Genomic DNA, 15579 nt, shown 5'->3' on the forward strand with positions numbered 1-15579 from the left:
TCTTCAGGACATCTGTTCTTTTAAGTTCAAATGTACATGTTAAACAGCAGCACTTGGTGCCAAACTACTTGAAGACAATATTTCGTTCTAGTTACACTTCAAGCTCGCATTTCAAATAACGCCATTTAATTCAAACAGCTATTAGCTTATTACAGAAAACATATTCCATTCAAAATAATTTCTTTAGTCAGGATCAACGTAACATACATTTATTATGTACACTTTAAACATTCTTTTTCTGTTAAATTGATTTTGACTGATGAAATTATTTGCTTCTTAGTAACATTCTTAACTTTTTGCTGGATATATTTTTTTGCCATTTCTCACCACAAATCCTTTCGGCGAGGGATACCAATTCATCGAATTTGCTTGTTACTGAATGGATTTGATTCAATCTTATTCCACCTTATCACCCACATCATGTGACACAAGGTGCATAACTCTGACACCAATTTTTCATGAGTTATGCCCTCTTTTACTTACAATATAAGGTTAATTATGTCTCCCCCAGGAGACATTGATTTGCCCTGTCCGTCCGTCCGTACGTACGTCACACTTCATTTCCGAGCAATAACTGGAGAACCATTTGACCTAGAACCTTCAAACTTCATAGAGTTGTAGGGCTGCTGGAGTAGACGACCCCTATTGTTTTTGGGGTCACTCCGTCAAAGGTCAAGGTCACAGGGGCCTGAACATTGAAACAATTTCGATCAATAACTAGAGAACCACTTGACCCAGAATGTTGAAACTTCATAGGATGATTGGCCATGAAGAGTAGATGACCCCTATTGATTTTGGGGTCACTCCGTCAAAGGTCAAGGTCACAGGGCCCTGAACATTGAAAACAATTTCCGATCAATAACTAGAGAACCACTTGACCCAGAATGTTGAAACTTCATAGGATGATTGGCCATGAAGAGTAGATGACCCCTATTGATTTTGGGTCACTCTGTCAAAGGTCAAGGTCACAGGGCCCTGAACATTGAAAACCATTTCCGATCAATAACTAGAGAACCACTTGACCCAGAATGTTGAAACTTCATAGGATGATTGGTCATGAAGAGTAGATAAAGCCTACTGATTTTGGGGTCACTCCGTCAAAGGTCAAGGTCACAGGGCCTGAACATTGAAAACCATTTCGATCAATAACTAGGAACACTTGACCCAGAATGTTGAAACTTCATAGGATGATTGGCCATGAAGAGTAGATGACCCCTATTGATTTTGGGGTCACTCCGTCAAAGGTCAAGGTCACAGGGGCCTGAACATTGAAAACCATTTCCGATCAATAACTAGAGAACCACTTGACCCAGAATGTTGAAAACTTCATAGGATGATTGGTCATGAAGAGTAGATGACCCCTATTGATTTTGGGGTCACTCCATCAAAGGTCAAGGTCACAGGGGCCTGAACATTGAAAACCATTTCCGGTCAGTAACTTGAGAACCACTTGACCCAGAATGATGAAACTTCATAGGATGATTGGTCATGCAGAGTAGATGACCCCTATTGTTTTTGGGGTCACTCCGTCAAAGGTCAAGGTCACAGAGGCCTGAACATTGATAACCAGTTCCGATCAATAACTTGAGAACCACTTGACCCAGAATGTTGAAACTTCATAGGATGATTGAACATGCAGAGTAGATGACCCTATTGATTTTGGGGTCAGTCTATTAAAGGTCAAGGTCACAGTGGCTGTTCATGTAAAATCATTTTTTGGAAATAACTTGAGAAACCACTTGACTACAATGTTGAAAACTTAATAGGATGATTGGACATGCAGAGTAGATGACCCTATTTATTTGAGGTCCTTGATCAAAGGTCAAGGTCACAGGAGCCTGAACAGTGACTTGAGAACCACTAGGCCAAGAGTGTTGAAATTTAGCGGGATGACTGGACATACCAAGTAGATGATCCCTATTGCAGCCAACCATCAGTGTCTCTTTGACTTTCACTCCTGACCCCTATTGACTTCTTGCCTATAGGACTTTGCATTGGGGGAGACATGCGCTTTTTTACAAAAGCATTTTCTAGTTTTGATGCATTTTCACTATATCTCAGTTATTACTAAATGGATTTGATTCAAACTTAAAATAGATGTTCCACCTTATCACCCACATCATGTGACACAAGGAAAATAACTCTGACACCAATTTTACATGAATTATGCCCCCTTTTACTTAGAATTTAAGGTTAATTTTGATGCATTTTCGCTATATCTCGGTTATAACGAAATGCATTTGTTTCAAACTTGAAGTAGTTGTTCCCTGTCATCATCCACATCATATGACACAAGGTGCATAACTCTTGCACCAGTATTTCCTAAATTATGCCCTCTATTTGCTTAGTATTATACTTGTATAGTGTTTTGATACACTTTTTCTGTAACGCTCATTTGATATTTTTAGCTCACCTGTCACAAAGTGACAAGGTGAGCTTTTGTGATCGCGCGGTGTCCGTCGTCCGTCGTCCGTCCGTGCGTCCGTAAACTTTTGCTTGTGACCACTCTAGAGGTCACATTTTTCATGGGATCTTTATGAAAGTTGGTCAGAATGTTCATCTTGATGATATCTAGGTCAAGTTCGAAAATGGGTCACGTGCCATCAAAAACTAGGTCAGTAGGTCTAAAAATAGAAAAACCTTGTGACCTCTCTAGAGGCCATATATTTCACAAGATCTTCATGAAAATTGGTCAGAATGTTCACCTTGATGATATCTAGGTCAAGTTCGAAACTGGGTCACGTGCGGTCAAAAACTAGGTCGTAGGTCTAAAAATAAAAAAACCTTGTGACTCTCTAGAGGCCATATTTTTAAATGAGATCTTCATGAATATTGGTCAGAATGTTTACCTTGATGATATCTAGGTCAAGTTCGAAACTGGGTCACGTAGGGTCAAAAACTAGGTCATTAGGTCTAAAAATAGAAAAACCTTGTGACCTCTCTAGAGGCCATATTTCTCAATGGATCTTCATGAAAATTGGTCAGAATGTTCATCTTGATGATATCTAGATCAAGTTCGAAACTGGGTCACGTGGGGTTTAAAAACTAGGTCATTTAGATCTAAAATGAAAACCTTGTGACCTCTCTAGAGGCCATATTTTTCATGAGATCTTCATGAATATTGGTCAGAATGTTCACCTTGATGATATCTAGATCAAGTTCGAAACTGGGTCATGTGGGTTCAAAAACTAGGTCAGTAGGTCTAAAAATAGAAAAACCTTGTGACCTCTCTAGAGGCCATATTTCTCAATGGAACTTCATGAAAATTGGTCAGAATGTTCACCTTGATGATATCTAGGTCAAGTTCGAAACTGGGTCACGTGGGGTTTAAAAAACTAGGTCAGTAGATCTAAAAATAGAAAACCTTGTGACCTCTCTAGAGGCCATATATTTCATGAGATCTTCATGAATATTGGTCAGAATGTTCACTTGATGATATCTAGTCAGATTCGAAACTGGGTCACGTGGGGTCAAAAACTAGGTCAGTAGGTCTAAAAATAAAAAAAAACCTTGTGACCTCTCTAGAGGCCATATTCTCAATGGATCTTCATGAAAATTGGTGAGAATGTTCAGCTTGATGATATCTAGGTCAGATTCGTAACTGGGTTATGTGCGGTCAAAAACTAGGTCAGTAGGTCTAAAAATAGAAAAACCTTGTGACCTCTCTAGAGGCCATATTTTTCACGAGATCTTCATGAAAATTGGTGAGAATGTTTACCTTGATGATATCTAGGTCAAGTTTAAAAGTGGGTCACATGCCTTCAAAAACTAGGTCATAGGTCAAATAATAGAAAAACCTTGTGACCTCTCTAGAGGCCATATTTTTCAATGGATCTTCATGAAAATTGGTCAGAATTTTTTTATCTTGATGATATCTAGGTCACATATGCTCAAAAACTAGGTCACTATGTCAAATAATAGAAATAACGATGTCATACTCAGTTGAACACTGGGTCATGTGGGGATAGGTGAGCGATTCAGGACCATCATGGTCCTCTTGTTTAACACAGACTCAAGCTATTGTGCAATATTCATCCACCATCGGAGTCATTAAACACTCCAATGACAGTTCTTGACAGATTTAAATGTTTTTGGTACACAGGTGTGACATAAAATACAGGTAAAGTTCGACTTTGTCTACAAACCACCAACTTTATATGTAGTTCCTTTCCAGCTTAAAATCTGTCAGTCTCCTGTTTCCTGGACAATAACTCACGAAAGGCTCGACAGATTTAGATAAATTTTGGTACACAGGTGTAACATCATAAAATACAGGTAAAGATCGATTTAAATTGTACCTTGTGGCCATGTCTTTCTTATGGTTGCCATTCTTTTGCGACAAGACAGTATTGTGCGGGTATTCGTCAATCCTGTGACAGTTCTAGTTTACAGTAATACTTTATTATGTAAATGACAAACTATATAGTTTTTAAAATTACAAAAATACATTAAAAATTTTAAAGTATTTTGATATTATAGCCTATTTAGAGTTTTTCTCCAAAACATTTTTACCACCCCTCAATGATTATTTTAATATGACCCAGTTTGTTTTCCTATCAAAAAAGATGACTGAAAATTGTGTTATTATGCAAGAAATCACTGTAGGTCAGAATTATAACATCATACAGTGTTAAACATCATAGCAGGGGCTGAAAAAGAAAACCACATAAATGAGGCAAATATTTGGTGGATGTTGGAAGGGGTATAAAAATATATATTACTCCATAATTATGTCTCCCCCCCTCTGGGGGAGACATATTGTTTTTGCCCTGTCCGTCCTTCCGTCCGTCCGTATGCCACACCTCATTTCCGAGCAATAACTGGAGAACCATTTGACCTAGAACCTTCGAACTTCATAGGTTTGTAGGGTTGCTGGAGTAGACGACCCCTATTGTTTTTGGGGTCACTCCGTCAAAGGTCAAGGTCACAGGGGCCTGAAAATTGAAAACCATTTCCGATCAATAACTAGAGAACCACTTGACCCAGAATGTTGAAACTTCATAGGGTGATTGGTTATGAAGAGTAGATGACTGCTATTGATTTTGGGGTCACTCCGTCAAAGGTCAAGGTCACAGGGGCCTGAACATTGAAAACCATTTCCGATCAATAACTAGAGAACCACTTGACCCAGATGTTGAAACTTCATAGGATGATTGATCATGAAGAGTAGATGACCCCTATTGATTTTGGGGTCACTCCGTCAAAGGTCAAGGTCACAGGGGCTTGAACATTGAAAACCATTTCCGATCAATAACTAGAGAACCACTTGACCCAGAATGTTGAAACTTCATAGGATGATTGTACATGCAAAGTAGATGACCCATATCGATTTTGGGGTCACTCCGTTAAAGGTCAAGGTCACAGGGGCCTGAACATTGAAAACCATTTCCAGTCAGTAACTTGAGAACCACTTGACCCAGAATGTTGAAACTTAATAGGATGATTGGTCATGCAGAGTAGATATACTAGATGACCCCTAACGATTTTGGGGTCACTCTGTTAAAGGTCAAGGTCACAGGGGCCTGAACATTGAAAACCATTTCTGGTCAGTAACTTGAGAACCACTTGACCCAGAATGATGAAACTTCATAGGATGATTGGTCATGCAGAGTAGATGACCCCTAACGATTTTAGGGTCACTCTGTTAAAGGTCAAGGTCACAGGGGCCTGAGCATGGAAAACCATTTCCAATCAATAACTTGAGAACCTCTCGACCAAGAATGTTGAAACTTCATAGGATGATTGTTCATGCAGAGTAAATGACTCATATTGTTTTTGGGGTCACTCCGTTAAAGTTCAAGGTCACAGAGGCCAGAACATTGATAACCAGTTTCGATCAATAACTTGAGAACCACTTGACCCAGAATGTTGAAACTTCATAGGATGATTAAACATGCAGAGTAGATGACCCCTATTGATTTTGGGGTCAGTCTATTAAAGGTCAAGGGGGCCTCCGTGGCCGAGTGGTTAGAGTCGTTGACTTCAAACCATTTGCCCCTCATTGATGTGGGTTCGAAACCTCATTTGAGGCGTAGAATTCTTCACGTGAGGAAGCCATCCAGCTGGCTTACGGAAGGTCGGTGGTTCTACCCAGGTGCCCGCTCGTGATGAAAGTATGCACGGAGGGGCACCTGGGGTCTTCCTCCACCATTAAAGCTGGAAAGTCGCCATATGACCTAAAATTGTGTCGGTGCGACGTTAAACCCAACAAAATAAATAAATAAATTAAAGGTCAAGGTCACAGTGGCCTGTTCATGTAAAATCATTTTTTGGAAATAACTTGAGAACCACTTGACCTACAATGTTGAAACTTAATAGGATGATTGGACATGCAGAGTAGATGACCCCTATTTATTTTGAGGTCACTTGATCAAAGGTCAAGGTCACAGGAGCCTGAACAGTGACTTGAGAACCACTAGGCCAAGAGTGTTGAAATTTAGCGGGATGACTGGACATGCCAAGTAGATGATCCCTATTGCAGCAAATCATCAGTGTCTCTTTGACTTTCGCTCCTTACTCCTATTGACTTCTTGCCTATAGGACTTTGCATTGGGGGAGACATGCGCTTTTTTACAAAAGCATTTTCTAGTTTTGTGCTGAAATCGAAATAATAATTCTCAGTGATTTTCTTTTGAATAAAATCATTGTAATTCAAATGCATATTACTATTATAATATCACCCTGATTCCTTGGTCAATTTCTTCTCCTCACACCACAGGTCAAGGTGGGTGGGGGGGGGAAACTGACTAGTCAATTTCTTTCCCCACCTGTCAGGTCAACTACTGGCTAGGGGGGAAAGAACTGACTCGTCAATTTACTTCCCCCACCTTACTGGTCAAGTACTGGCTACGTGGGAAAAGAACTGACCAGCAGTAATTTCCTTACCTTAGAAGAAATTGGAACAGGAAAAAGGCAAATAAAAAAATACAACAGAAATTAAGATAAGTTCATTTAAAAACATTTCTTTAATTTACACAAAATATGAAACATATTTCTTATTTCATATGCAATTTAAATGAAAACCGACTATCGGAAATGAAAATCAGGCTAGTTAAGAATAACCAAGAATAACCAGTTCCAATTCACTAACAGGGGCAATAATTGACTAGCCAGGAAAATTGATGAGGGGGAAAGAATTGACTAGTTAGTTTTTTCCCCCATAAGAATGATCAAGAGTAACCAGTTGCAATAGGGGGGAAAAATCGACTAGGGGGGGAAAGAACTGACCAGTCAGTTTCTTCCCCGGGGAAAAAACTGACTAGTCTGTTCTTTCCCCCGGGGAAAAAACTAACTAGTCAGTTTTTTCCCCGGGGAAAAAACTGACTGGGGAAAAAACTGACCGTTACACCTGTACACCGGCATTTTTGAAAAGTATCCAAGGGAGGTTACTTGTCTGGGATTATCAAACAACACAAACTGCATACATGTGACTTTATTATATCTGGTATATACATACTGAAACTTATTATGTGTCCTGGGGGAGACATATTGTTTTTGCCCTGTCCGTCCGTCCGTACGTCACACTTCATTTCCGAGCAATAACTGGAGAACCATTTGACCTAGAACCTTCAAACTTCATACGGTTGTAGGGCTGCTGGAGTAGACGATCCCTATTGTTTTTGGGGTCACTCCGTCAAAGGTCAAGGTCACAGGGGCCTGAACATTGAAAACCATTTCCGATCAATAACTAGAGAACCACTTGACACAGAACGTTGAAACTTCATAGGATGACTGTACATGCAAAGCAGATGACCCCTATTGATTTTGGGGTCACTCTGTCAAAGGTCAAGGTCACAGGGGCCTGAACATTGAAAAACATTTCCGATCAATAACTAGAGAACCACTTGACCCAGAACGTTGAAACTTCATAGGATAAATGGACATGCAGAGTAGATGACCCCTATTTATTTTGAGATCACTTGATCAAAGGTCAAGGTCACATGAGCCTGAACAGTGACTTGAGAACCACTAGGCCAAGAGTGTTGAAATTTAGCGGTATGACTGGACATGCCAAGTAGATGATCCCTATTGCAGCCAACCATCAGTGTCTCTTTGACTTTAGCTCCTGACTCCTATTGACTTCTTGCCTATAGGACTTTGCATTGGGGGAGACATGCGCTTTTTTACAAAAGCATTTTCTAGTTTCAAATTCTATTTAAATATAAAAGCTATAAAATTCGTTAAAATGATCACAATAACTGGGGATAAGATGTTGTACTTACCACGTTTGCGGCCGGGTGTTTCACTGTATATTTCTCGTAATTCCACATTACACAAATGGCGTAAATTACAGTCTTCACTGCTTTTATCTACTGATAGAAGAACTTCTTTTTCTTTCGGTTGAAATTATTTGAGAATAGACATGTTTGTTTTCATACTGTGACAACCATGCATGTACAGTAAGTGTATCGAAATAAATTCTAACTGCTGGTTATCAACTACATATATTCAATAGATTTAATAAAAATTGGTCCAGGTGAGAAAATCTCTGGTTTCACGTATTTGTAACAATACAGGTAATACAAAAGCAATTATCCTTTCATACCCGATGTCAGGTATTGCAGTGTTAACGTTTATATGGTTTCAATTTTTGGACATATGTATATTTTTGAGCGTTATATTTATATTGGGTGGCGAAATAGGCGAAAAATTAACCATGACGAAAATATCCCAAAGTATAAATAAAAAATACTCGACTTGGGTAGTTCAGTTACTTCCAGTAATACAAAATACTCCTAATGCTTAGTATTACATTCACTCATTAATTACTTAGTAAAACAATTACTTCATAATGATTAATATGTAGTGTTTTTATTAAATACATTGCACATCTTTTACAGAGTGAAGTTTTTACTATATCTATTATTAATTTACGCGAGTGGATTTTGATGAAACAGCATGGATGTTCCTTGGGTGAATTTGATTCAAACTGAAAGTAGTTGTTCCATATCATATGACACAAGGACCATAACTCTTGCGCCACTATTTTTTATAAATTATCCCCCTTTTTACTTAGAATTTGATACACTTTCACTCTATCATAGTTATTATCGAATGGTTGTGATTAAAACTTAAAATAGTTGTTCCACATCATCACCCACATCATATGACACAAGGTGCATAACTCTTGCACCAATATTTTATTAATTATGCCCCTTTTTTGCCTATAATTATACTTATGTAGTGTTTTGATACACTTTATCTTTACCTCTCTTATTATCCCCCGACAAAAGTCGGAGGGATATAGTTTTGGCGTTGTCCGCCCGTCCGTCTTTCCATCCGTCCTTCTGTCCATCCTTCTGTCCGTCCGGAGCCATATCTAGGAAATGGTTGGGAATATTTATATAAAACTTCATATACATGTTCACCACTATGAGTTTTTGTGGCCCGCCAAGTTTCAGTCAGATTGCCCTTGTAACACCAGAGTTATGGCCCTTAGAAGTTAACTAAAACTTCTAAGGACCATAACTCTGGTGTTACTTGGGCAATCTGACTGAAACTTGGCGGGCCATATAAGGAATAATTTTTTTTTTTTTGGGGTGGGGGCGGGGGTCGGGAGGGGGAGGGTGTGTGATCAAGGTAAGGGGGTGACCAGGTGTGGGTACACAACTTCACATGTTTACAATAAATGTTCATGGAAAAGAATGAAAGAAATTTAAGGAAATTCTACCAAATGGTAAGTTTGTTATGTACAAATATGTGGATTTTTATACAATTAAAGGGCAATAATTCTTAATTTACAAAATAAATCTGAACGAAATTGTGTGTACACAACCACATTATGGTGATCTAAAGTCTGTTTAAGTTTCAAAGTTCTAGGTCAAATATATCAAAAGTTATGATGCAGAAATTGCCATACTTATAGTACCCTATATATAAGCTTCTTATTAACATCCTTAACCTTTTGCCGGATATATTTTTTTGCCATTCCTCACCACAAACCCTTTCGGGGGGTGGAGGGGGGGGGGGGGATACCAATTCATCGAATTTGCTTGTTACTGAATATTTTTGACACAGACTAAAGCTATTGTGCATTATCTTCATCCATCATTGGAGTCATTAGACACTCCAGTGACAGCTCCAGCTTCCTCAGATGTGCCCAGTTTCAGTATCTAGCGTCAAAATAGTCGAGCACGCTGTCTTCTGGGACAGCTCTTATTGTAAACCAGATACTATGGAGTAAAAGTTTGAAGTTCGATTAACAGTGGTTTTGTCAGTGGAATGCGTGCTACGATACGTAAATTTTATAGAATTACCAAGCAACCGGATTCATCTTAAATTTTTAACTTGTTTAACTGTGTAAATATTCTTCACTTATACAAACAATTCGAGTATAATTCTGGTAATTATGTTAAAAGGCAAGTTCTGATTACCTTTAAAATTGTCCTCTGTTTTCAGGGATATTTCTGTACTAAAACAGAAGTTTGTTCTGAAAAAATATTCAGTTTCTGATAAAGAGGAGTTCTGGTTTACAGGGGTATTTTACTTTAAATTTACAAAGAAGGCCAAATATTGGACCTACAAAATTCATTCAGTTTGGAGGCTTTCCAGTATACAGGGGTTCCGGGTTAGAGAGGTTTCACTGTATTAATTTTCATTAAAATACATCAAAGTCTGTTAATGCAAAAATAAATTGTCATTAACAGAGTGACAGTGAAAGCAATAGGTCCATATTTTGAAAGAAAAAAAATTCAAACAATACCAATTCATAAAAAAAAACGAGTGGTTTTGCATAAAAATTGAACAGCATGTAAAACATGTATATTACTCTACTGATATCAGGGGCGAAGCTAGGACCCTTTCGGCAGTATGCAGGGGTAGTGTGGTCACTTGTTTATTACTATACTAAGTTGTGTGGACTTTTCAAACACAAGATTTGATTAAACAAAACATATGACACACACATTTCTGAAGAGTTAAATTGTTTACTCGCATTGTGTGAAAAGAAAGAACATTGTTTTAACTTTTAATAAATTTAACAATAGTAAAATCAAAGATCCCTAACAAGACCCATGCAGCCAAATATAATAAGATATTGATAAGAATTGTACGTTTTATTAAAATAGAATCTAACATCAACAGTAGGAATGAGTGCCAGTTGAAGCAATTATGTTACGCCAGAGAAGCAATTATGTTACGCCCAAGAAGCAATTATGTTACGCCCGATGCATACTTGGCCAATGTTGAACCATTGTAAGGATGCTGTTTAGCTGTGTTATAAAGTATTTATAGTGACATGGTGGCCAGACATAAAAAAAAGAGTTGCCTTTTTCTGAAAAAAAAAATAAAATGAGCAAAACTTAAAATATACACACCAAGATCATTTAATGACCATGTAATTTAAAAACTAAAGACCCTTCTGTGTTGCATTTCGGCGTAGGTAAAAATTCTTAAGATTTTGAAACAATTTAACTTGATTGCGTGCAAATATCATTATGAAGTAATCAATGATTTGCCGTTGCATGTTGAAACTAGAAGATGCTTTTGTAGAAAAGCGCATGTCTCCTCCAATGCATAGTCATGTAGGCAGGAAGTCAATAGGGGACAGGAGCAAAAGTCAAAGCGACAATGATGATTGGCTGCAATAGGAATCATCTACTTGGCATGTCCAATCATTCTACAAAGTTCCAACATTCTGGGCTTAGTGGTTCTCAAGTTATGAATTATGTCTCCCCGCCCCCCTCATAGGGTGGCAGGGCTTATGGAGTAGACGACCCATATTGTTTTTGAGGTCACTCCGTCAAAGGTCAAGGTCACGGGCCTGAACATGGAAAACCATTTCCGATTAATAACTTGAGAACCACTTAACCCTGAATGTTGAAACTAGGATGATTAGTCATGCAGAGTAGATGATCCCTATTTATTTTGGGGTCATTCTATTAAAGGTCAAGGTCAAAGACGCTTGAACATGGAAAACCATTTCTGATCAATAACTTGAGAACCACTTGACCCAGAATATTGAAACTTCATAGGATGATTGGTCATGCAGAGTAGATGACCCCTATTGATTTTGGGGTCACTCTAGTAAAGGTCAAGGTCACAGGGGCCTGAACATGGAAAACCATTTCCGATCAATAACTTGAGAACCACTGTTGAAACTTCATAGGATGACTGGACATGCAGAGTAGATGATCCCTGTTGTTTTTGGGATCACTCTATTAAAGGTCAAGGTCACAGGGACCAGAATATGGAAAAGGGTTTCCGATCAATAACTTGAGAACCATTTGACCCAGAACCTTCAAATTTCATATAATGATAGGATTTACAGAGTACAAACTTCACTCTATTAAAGGTCAAGGTCACAGGGGCCTGAACATGGAAATTTAATAGAGTGACCCATTTTATATTCCTGAGAAAGTTATAACTCTACTGCTCTTCATTTCCATTCTTTGTTGTCTTTCACTGTGTATCCCTTCAATGAAGACAAAGTTATGGCATTAATGTTTAGCACTGAAGAAAATATGGTACCAAATGGGAAATAATTTTATTGGTACTTAGGCGTAAAAAAAAAAATTGTTTGTTTCCGGTATCCCGACCTACCCTAAATTTTTGGCCCGGCCCTAAATGTTTTTATGGCCTTGGAGAAAATCTTTTTAAACTTTTTAACAAAAAGTTGAAAAACTGCACTTTTTATGCTTTAAACATGGCCAGTGATGTTAGAAATCAACTTACTGATGCTCTAAAGGCATAGACCCCTTATTTCAATTCATTTTTTGACACAAAAATAATTTCTGAAAAGTCTCCCTTAATATAAAAAAATTCCAAAACAAAAATTCCGACCTACCTACCCTAATTTTTTTGAGCATGTTACCGGAAACAAAGAATTTTTTTTTTAGGCCTTAGGGCAGAATTATGGTTATATAGTTTTTAAATTTTCTCTTATTGATATGTGCAAGTTTATCAAGTTACATTAAATTCCCCAGAATAAATTTAATATAATTGTCTTTAAAATTAAGAATTTTAACAATTAAGTTCCATTAAAAAGGAGACTACTGTTATTTGTTAATAATAGCTACTTTATGTCAATTTGTTGTTGAGCCAAAATAGCTTTATGTTTTCAGCTACTGCAGGCAAACAACAGTTCAAAAGGGGAATAATCAAAGTAAAGGGCAAGTTATTAAACTTCTTGATTACAAAAGTATATATTAACAGTAAAGGTTCAATCCAAGGCAGTCATTGCATAGATTTCAGAAAAATTAAAAGAAATGCTGTATATTGCACATTTTCCAAATGCAAAAATAGAAATATGTCTAAACATAAGTCATGGTTATAGAACCTGGTATGTGAACATGTCACTATAACACTAGAATCCTGTTTTGAAGTTCCAGTTTTCAGACATATTTAACCCTTACCGTGCTAAATTTCTAAAATGGACTGGTCTATCATTCAATTTGGGCAATACCATTTATTTATTCGAAGGGGTGTCCACTGTAAATTTATAGACTGAATAGCGAACAGTGCTGATCTTGGTCTGCACCTGTTGCAAAGGCAAAATTGCTTGGTGCCAGCAGGTTTAAGGTTAAGGAAAAGTCCATGTGAAAAGGGGAAATAATTTTGTTATATCATAGTAAAAACTTTCATGGTTTGAATTTGATCCTATGGCCTTTATCAAGATGGGAAACTCATCATACAGCTATGTAACATCAATTGAACATCAACACTTTTCATATTATATAGTGGTAATAAGACACCAAAGTGTAATGTAACCACGTAATCAAAGCAGGTTAAGTTTAAAACAATTTTAATTTACAACCAACGTTTTGGCTTTTACAGAGCCTTCTTCAGGGTGTACACAAGAATAGATGAAACATAACTTTGTAAAGTGTTTCGTAAATTGACAACGGCCTTGAAGACAAAAGTTCAAAATGCAACAGCTGTAAATTATCTGTGGTTATTATATCATGTTTGTTCTCGTCAGGTTATTACACTACTAATATGAGTAACATTATACCTTTTATTAGTTGTAGTAATTCAGTCAAAATAAAATACAACAAACAATGCTGATCTGAACAATTATTTTTACTAAAAAAATATTTATTGGGCAAGAATTTTGATACATGTATATATATATTATATTAACATTGTAAATTAAGTGTAATATTTCAGTTATGCAATGAAAACATGGCATCAGTACAGTTTTAGAAATTTAGAGGTACATGTAGTGGCCTGAGCATTTATTCAATCAACTAAAAACAGAAATAAAATTGTTCTTAGCACCTTACTCATACACATACAAAATATAAATGACAACAGAACATATTTTTTTCAAGAAAAATTGAAACAAATCTTGTAATTTCACAGTGAAAAATGTATTTAATAGAAAAATATGAAATCCTTATTTTTCACTGGTACAGAACAATAAAAAGGGTAAAATTTGGTTAAAGCATTAAAAAAATAACTTTAAAAATTCAAACTTAAGATCTAAATACCTGGCACTTGTGAACACCAGATTTTACATTTTCACTTGTAGCTACCATTCATTAGAAACAGATTTCGATTTTACACTTAAACACACAACTCTCATGCATTAATCCTGCCTCAGACAGTTGTCAGGCTGTATTTGAGCAATTCTAAGTATTAAAATATTCCAACTTTAGATTCATAATTACAAAAGGAAATAGTTACTTTTGTACAATAATAATATTTCAGTTTTTGCATTAAGCCTAAAAAAAAAATTGGCTGTTTCCGGTATCCTGACCTACTCCAAATTTTTGACCCGACCCTAAATGTTTTTATGGCCTTAGAGATTTTTTTTTTCAACTTTTGAACAAAAAGTTGCAAAATTGCACTTTTTATGCTTTAAACATGGTCAGTGATGTTAGAAGCTCTAAAGGCATAACCCCCTTATTTGTGTTCTTTTTTTAGCATGTTACTGGAAACAAACAATTTTTTTTTTACGCCTAAAAGAAGTTATATGATTATTACAATGTAACAACAAAACAAGAATGTAAAACTGATGCCGTAAAACTGATCACTGTAATTGTATCACTAAACTTTTAAAATAAAATTGACTGAAAGAATTATATACAATGCCTAAAATGTATCCCTTATGCTCAAGACTTGTAGCATCCAGAATGTTTCTGTCATAATACTGGCATAATTTGTTTACAATGTCACTATTTGTTCCATAAATATTATTATATTCATTTTAATATATGAATCACAAAAGTAAAGGCACCAAATTATGATAATACCCCTTCAAAAAAAACATGCTGCTGTTTTGACAACCCCCACATTATAAAATTAATATTGAAAATAAATATGTACTTAAGAAATGAATTTCTTTGAAATTCAGGTGAAATGCATGTAAGTATATGATTGGCAAATTAACCATAAATTACAACATTTAATGCAATGCATGGATTTGAAGATCATATTCTGTCATTCATTTCACTGGATTCAAAAAGAAATTTGTTCCTTAAGTACATAATTATATGCAACAGTGAAAAAAATGTTAAGTGCTTGTGTCTTATAAATGAACTATTCTTTTGTGGAAAATACTAGCAGCTACTTTTTCTTAAAGATACAGTTTAATGCTGGAGCTGACATTATGTTGTAAAAAAATGTTCATTCAACATG

Source organism: Mercenaria mercenaria, unplaced genomic scaffold (genome assembly GCF_021730395.1).
Source record: "Mercenaria mercenaria strain notata unplaced genomic scaffold, MADL_Memer_1 contig_1262, whole genome shotgun sequence".
Taxonomy (NCBI): domain Eukaryota; kingdom Metazoa; phylum Mollusca; class Bivalvia; order Venerida; family Veneridae; genus Mercenaria; species Mercenaria mercenaria.